A 7,562-nucleotide genomic window follows, 5' to 3' on the forward strand; every position below is an offset into this window, starting at 1 on the left:
CCACGCCAAGCCGAGCCAGTACAGCCCAGCTAGGCCGCACTTTGTCCCCCGCCCGCGCCGCACACACACCCCGTGCATCCGCCCTATCGTACGGTTCCTCGTCTACGGCTGCCAGCGTCTGCTCCTGCGAAAGAAACTAAAAGACGAGTATTCTCGAAACGCCGCTGTGTGAAACACAGCTGACTCTCAGCTTCCAACTTTTTAAATTATGAACTACTTCACTCATTAGGGTCGAATTTCGGATAGTTTCTAGATCAACAATTGTCCTCCGAAGGCCACCTTACATTGTCTTCTGCTACCACTATCTGCTCTTCATTACCCCATTCGACTCCCAAAAGGCGAATAGGAAGAATGACTGTCGGTAAAAGTCCGTATTACCTCTAGTTTATCGTATTCTTTTCGTTTTGGTTATTTCGCGAGACCTACATGGGACGAGCTAATATGTTTGCTCTATTCTTCCCGGAATGTAAGCTCTCTGAATTTCAGTAGCAAACGTCTGCGTGATGCACAACGCCTCTATTCTAGCGTCTGTCACTAGAGTTTTTTGATCATCTCCGTAACCCACACGCGCCGACTAAAAGATCCTATGACGAAACACGCCGGATCTTCTTTGTACATTGTCTATCTGTCCAATTAATCCAACCTTGTAAGACACAGTTGAACAAGAGTACCAAAGAATCGGTCGAACAAGTTTTTCGTAAGGCCCTCGAGTGTTGGATGCATTTCCTACATCGCTTCCGGACGGCAATTCTTAGGTGTTTTCAAATGGTTCAAATGGCTCTGAAAAATATGGGACTTAACATCTGAGGTCAGCAGTCCCCTAGAACTTAGAACTACTTAAACCTAACTAACCTAAGGACATCACACACATCCATACCAGAGGCAGGATTCGAACCTGCGACCGTAGCGGTCGTGCGGTTCCTGACTGAAGCGCCTACAACCGCTCGGCCATTCCGGCTGCCTTAGGTGTTATAATGTAGTTCACGTTTGTAGCGATTCGTTACCAGTAGTGTAATCCAACAGCAGTGGATCTTTTCGCCTACTTATGCGCAATATGTTACACTTATTTACATTCTGGGTCAACTTACAGTCCTACAGCAAACATCAGTCCCGTCCGCCCCACTACCTGCACGGTTACTGTGGGGAATTGCTAGGTGAAGGGACGCTGGTTCGATTCTCCGCTCGAGGTCTGTTGTTAAGAATTTAGTGGCTTTCTGGTTGTGCCCATAAAGTCACCACAACAGTGGAAAGACACTAAATTAAGAGAGAAAGTAATGAAATAATCGATCCTTTAGAGGTCTTCCTGCTGATTGCTACAGTCTTCTGACGTTATTACTCGTACCTTGTTACATAGAACCCTATCATCTGCAAACAGCTTCATAGATATTCCGGCGTTATATCCTATATAACTTACCTATATGTAAACATTAATGATCCTATCTCACTACCGTGGGATACTCCTGAAATTACTCTAACATTTGTAGATATTGTTCCGTTTAGAGCGACCTGCTGACTTCTGAGCTCCATATCCAAGGAAATCCTGCATCCAGTTACGAATGTGGTCTGATAATCGTCAACGTTGTCCTTTCATTAATAAACGACATTTCGGAACCGCATCAAGTGCCTTCTTGAAGTCAAGGGACACGGCGTCAACCAGGCTACGATGTATACGTCCCTCTGTAACTGTGACGAACACAGCGAGCACAGTTTCAATAATAATAGACTGTATTGTGAAAACTAAAGCAGTCGATTAAAATGAAAAATAAATATATATGTTTTTGCATCACTCATCTAATTCGCATCTGTACGCCGCAGTCCAAAGGACGATCTCGAATTCTGTGCAGTCAGGCAAATGACACCATCTCTCAAGCTTAAAGCCTGAGTAGAGAAGAAGTGAATACATGAAAACACCAGTAGACTTGGGGATTATACCGGCTGACATCCGCAATATCTTAAGTATTCGAGCCAGTTTACAAGACATACTGTCAGCTGACCAACCAGATACAGTACTGAGAAGTGGGGTCACGAGTTCCTTCAGCATTAAATCAGATGTTCAAATGTGTGTGAATTCCTATGGGATCAAACTGCTGAGGTCATCGGTCACCAGACTTACACACTACTTAAAGTAATTCATGCAAAGAACAACACACACACCCATGCCCGAGGGAGGACTCGAAACTCTGGCGGGAGCGGCCGCGCAGTCCGTGACATGGCGCCTCAAACCGCGCGGCTACTCCGAGCGGTGAGCATTAATTTAGGTCACTCAACATAGGGAAAAATTCCTTTTCCGTGGTTGGGACATCCACAAGACTCTAACATGCTTTGATGAAAAGCAGATTTTTTTGCAGAACAACAGACAAAAACTGATGTCAATTTTAATACCATTAATAAGTTCCTAAACGAACTAAACATGCAGAGACTGGCGTGACCTCGAAGAAATGAATAAACACTCCGACTTCTGGAGATATGGGATGAAGACAACATCAACGTTAATTAACTGACATTCGTATCGCTTAAGCGTACTTTTCACTTGCCATGGCAAACTGAAATAAACGTAATTTTCTTTTAAATGTATATTATTGAAGATAATAAGATGCATTTCCATAGAGAGAAATGGAAGTAATGAATGTATCGATGGGGCACAGTGGCTATCTTACTGGACTCGTAGCTCGGAGCGAGGTAATTTCAGCATCCGTCCCTTCGTATCGATTTATGCGCCACGCACTTTCCCTAAATCATTGAAGTGAATGTTAGCATTGCTGCTCCGTCACAATGAGGACACATCTGCTGTTCCAGTCTTTTCCATTTCGGCCTTCTGATCTTCGGAGTGCTCTAAACTGCATACGTTTTCACACGAAACAGTTTGTAAAGAAAATTATGAATTCGGTAATACATTGGTTTCCGGCCGACTAAAGAATGAATGAATGCTGCGCAGCTCATTTCACCTAGAAAGTCAGAATGTCAGATACATATTTGAGATAAATAAAAACGTGCGTTATCTTCACAAGCAGTTCATTTCAGTGCAGTCCTTATGAAATACAATGTAGCTCATTTCCATAATTAGTTCAAATGGTTCAAATTGCTCTGTGCACTATGGGACTTAACTTCTGTGGTCATCAGTCCCCTTGAACTTAGAACCACTTACACCTAACTAGCCTAAGGACATCACATACATCCGTGTCGGAGGCAGGATTCGAACCTGCGACCGTAGCGGTCGCGGGGTTCTTAGACTGTAGCGCCAAGAACCGCTCCGCCAGTCCGGCCGGCCCATAATTAGTCACTTACTCTTGAGATACCGCTGTTATCAGAATTTATTTTTCGGCCTAATATTTCTTCTTGAAGGGGAAATGAACCTATTTCGGTATAATTTAGTTACGTAGAATAGGGTCAGAAAACTTGAACACTAACGAAATGCTAACTGCGATGCGCGGCGAATAACGCGCAAGAAACGCAGCTGTCATACATTGGTAATAGCGAGCAGCTGCTACAGAATATAGCACACTTTTTTGATGAGGTGTGGCGGAGGAAATGTAATAGCAATATGGCAGCCTGATGCGAGTTTCTTACTTCGCGATTACACGATGTTACAGACGTGTACAATAACTTGAGAAATTTGTTTTACTCCATAAGCCAATGTGAACACGTAACATACGGCACTTTCGTAATTAGGAATGGAAAGTTAGTAATAAAATGTAAAACGATTTCAAACAAACGAGTTTTTAAAAGCCAGGACGAGAGGATTAGCTCGTAGCACTACCTGCGGGAGTGAAGATCCCCGTGTGGTCTCGACGCAGCGTTGGACGCTGGGACAAGCTGAGGCGCCGCAGCGACGGGAAGGCGACAGCAGGGGGTAGTCCGCTCCCATAAAAGTAGACCTGGCGTCCCGAGCTGCTGCACTGCTGGCGCTGCCTCTGATACCGTGCTGTGTCGCACGTCTCAGGCTGCAAACAGGGGAGGAATAAAAGCATATCAACAAATCATTCTCCACGATTGTCTCCAGCAGCAGCACGTGCTCAACTGTTTGTTGGTAACACAATGAAAAACAGCTGAGCGCCGTATAAAGCGATTCGTTCATCTTGCAGTATTGCATTTGGTTTCAGTGACAGCTGTGTAGAGGCAAGTACCACAAATGGAGAAATGTTATACTACACTGCAAGTTATTACAGTATCTCGAAGTGAGACTGAAGTAAATTCTGAGAAGGAAAAGGAAGGAAGGTGTAACAATAAGAGACCTGTCTATGTCGTTAGATATAAAGCTTAAGAATTGAGAAAGAAGGGCAGTAGCGTTACTTAATGAACCAACTCAGCATTAGATCCAACCTAAACAAAGCGAATAGTGGCTGGGCGAAGATTTGAACGCTGCTCCTCCCGAATACGAGTCCGCAATCTTTAATAGAGTCCCACATCTCTTTTTCTTATTCCGTTGTGACTGACGTCTGAACGCCACGAAGTGCGAGAGATATATCGCCGCTAGAGCTCCACTGTCGAGATTAAAATTTCAACACTGTTGTTTCTTCTTAAGTTGTAGATCTGGAGAAAAACTCAAAGATGGACGGAATTCAGAATTTTTTCCTTGATTAATGAAAATTTTACTGGGAGCCAAGCTGTAGAATATATAGTTTTCACCGAGCAGGTTTCGTCGCAATGCTTTTATAGCGCCATAACGCTGGAATAATTTTACAGCTTTTGTGCTATAAACATCGAGAAACGCAACTTAGTGAACTGAGATAATTTTTTACGTTCTTCCGTTCACAAAGTACACTCAGTCACAGAGATGCGTCGCTCAGGCCTGCGAGACTGGATTGGTGTTTAGATGGAATCGCATTTAATTCGCCTGCCATCTATCCTGATTCAGGTAATACAATGTCTGTGAATCGATGTAGCCACGTCGATGACGAACACATATTAAACACATTGCACTCTGGAAATATGTATATCAACAGAATGTATTCTTTACAATGCCTACGAAATGACACCGTCATCGATGTGAAAAACAAGTGACTACGTAAGGACAAGCGCCGAAGCTACAGTGATGTATACGTACGATAGATGAAAACTCAATAATGTGGTACTTAAGCAGATATTCTAGAGAAAGTCTGACAGTCATCTTCATTACAACTATCCACACTCTGTGGTTGAACTATCTAATATTGTCTCATCACCAAATCCTCCGTTCATTTCACCGACTGGTAACTTTGTCCAAGTATTTCCGCAATACTTATTCCAGTACTAGTCTTATGTCTTATCCATCCACTATACGAGCCTCACGAACAGAAAGACGATGAAGCCTCACGAAGAATGTAGAGATGTTTTATAAGATAAAGGCACCATTAGCGGAAGACGTCTGACTTACTTCCACTATGTACACCACATTAACGACAGCAGTCACGAGTAGTTCGAAGACATCTGACCTGCAAAAGTTGGCGAAGCATTGAAAATGGAGGGTATACTGAGAACGATGCTCAAGAAAGAAATATCTCCAAACAGAAAATCAGAGACTGAACCCTACCCGGAAATGAGGTCAAGCCCGTCCGCTGACAATCGTCGCTGAAGAGCTCACATAGAAAGGTTGGTTATTGAGGGTGAAAGAATATCAACGAAAAAGTCCGCTGATGACATTCTTATCCTCACTGAAGGCGATAAAGAATTGCAGTGTATGTATACACTGTGTACTGAGCACGCAATATGGACTGAGAGTAAACCGAGGAAAGTTGGAAGTATTGGGGAGCAGCTGAAATGAGGTTAATGATAATGGCATTCCTTGCCAAAAGAAGTCCGCCTTTATAAAACATTGGCTCTCTACATTTACACACATACTCCGCAAGCCACCGTATGGTACGTGACGGAGGGTACTTTATACCACTGCGAGTCATTTTCTTTCCTGTTCCACTCGCAAATAGAGCGACTCCTAATTTCTCCCCTCTTATTTTCGTGCTCCTCATACGGAATGTATGTTGGCAGCAGAAGAATCATTCTGCAGTCACCTTAAAGTGCCGATTTTCCAAAATTTCTCAACAGTGTTTAGCGAAAAGCATGCCGCCTTCCCTCAAGGGAATTTGAGGACGAAATTTCTCTGGACATAATTTACTTATGGAGTACACCAGCTTATGGAATCGGATCATCGACTGTGGGAAAATCAGAATCAAAGAGAATCGGAGTGTTTGAGAAATGGTGCTGTAGAAGAATGCTAAAAGTTAGGTGGACTCATAACATAAGTAGTGAGTTTTCATGTTGATGAATGTTGTCTGTTATGGTCGAATATATATATATATATATATATATATATATATATATATATATATATATATTAGTTTTCCATGATTTTACAGATACATACTTTAGCGGGTGCGCAGATACAGGATTACCATGACATTTATCTGATGACGAATCCATCAGAGCTTCGAAATTGATGGTAATAAATCAACAACAGCAGACACAGGTGTTCGGAATTAATTTCTAAATAAGAAGAATAAATAATTATCCCCACAACAATAGTATATCAGCTGACATCCCCATCTCTTCAGTCAAATGGAGGATGAACAGCCGGCCGGGGTGGCCGAGTGGTTCTAGGCGCTACAGTCTGCAACCGCGCGACCGCTACGGTCGCAGGTTCGAATCCTGCCTCCGGCATGAATGTGTGTAATGTCCTTAGGTTAGTTAGGTTTAAGTAGTTCTAAGTTCTAGGGGACTGATGACCTCAGAAGCTAAGTCCCATACTGCTCAGAGTCATTTGAACCATTTTCTGAGGATGAAGAAATGGGGACGTTCACCGCAGAATCAGGTAGGAGAGAAATGTGTTTAAAACAATGACAAGAAGGACGGACAAGATGGGAGTATGTGTGTTATGACCTCAGGGACTAACTTTCGTGGCACGACAGAGAGCTGTTGACGATAAACAGTGTAGGAGAGGACAGAGATTGGAATGTATCCAATAGGTAATTTGAGGACGTTCGGTAGTGATTTTGAGGTGAAGAGGTTGCCAGAAGAGAGGAAGTCGTGGCAGGCGGTATCGAAACAGAGGACTGATGACGAAAAATAAATAAAATTAAAGAAAGGTTAGGAAGCTTAAGTTAACGTGGAAAAAAAGGTACTGCATATGGATGGTACATTGACCATGGGGTACCTAACCAAAATTACCTTTGTGCTCCGGGGGATGGCTCCGTAACGGCCGTACCACTTGAACGATTTGCTCGCGGCGGCTTTTTAAACGTCTGCGCGCAGTGGCAGGTCGCCCTTTAAAAACTCGAGGCACGTCGCGGCGCGCTAATAAATCGGAAGCGGGGCCAGCCAGACGGACCGAAACAATTTCGGACGGGACGGCTCCGGCTGATAATCCGGCAGTGCGCGGGCGTGGCGTGGCCTCGGAATCGATTCTGCAGACACCTCCGTATCGACAGGTGTTAGTCGGCCCGCAGGAGGATATGAAAACAACCGCGCGCCGCGCCGTCGAGAAACGAACGAGAGGGAGCAAGAGAGAGAAAGAGAGAGAAAAAGAGAGACAGTGAGCGGGCGAAAATAAAAAGAGAAGTCAAAGGGAAAATCATGTGTGTGTGTGTGAGTGT

The 7,562-nt window shown here is 43.8% G+C and overlaps 1 non-coding gene across 1 annotated transcript; it reads left to right on the forward strand.

Moving 5' to 3' along the window:
- The first annotated feature begins 6,546 nt into the window (after window positions 1-6,546).
- On the forward strand, window positions 6,547-6,630 carry Trnac-gca (transfer RNA cysteine (anticodon GCA)). Its single transcript is given in 2 exon segments — window positions 6,547-6,586; window positions 6,596-6,630. It is a non-coding gene; the product is annotated as a tRNA-Cys (tRNA).
- The last annotated feature ends 932 nt before the right edge of the window (window positions 6,631-7,562 follow it).

This window comes from Schistocerca nitens, chromosome 1 (assembly GCF_023898315.1).
Source record: "Schistocerca nitens isolate TAMUIC-IGC-003100 chromosome 1, iqSchNite1.1, whole genome shotgun sequence".
NCBI classification, from domain to species: Eukaryota; Metazoa; Arthropoda; class Insecta; order Orthoptera; family Acrididae; genus Schistocerca; species Schistocerca nitens.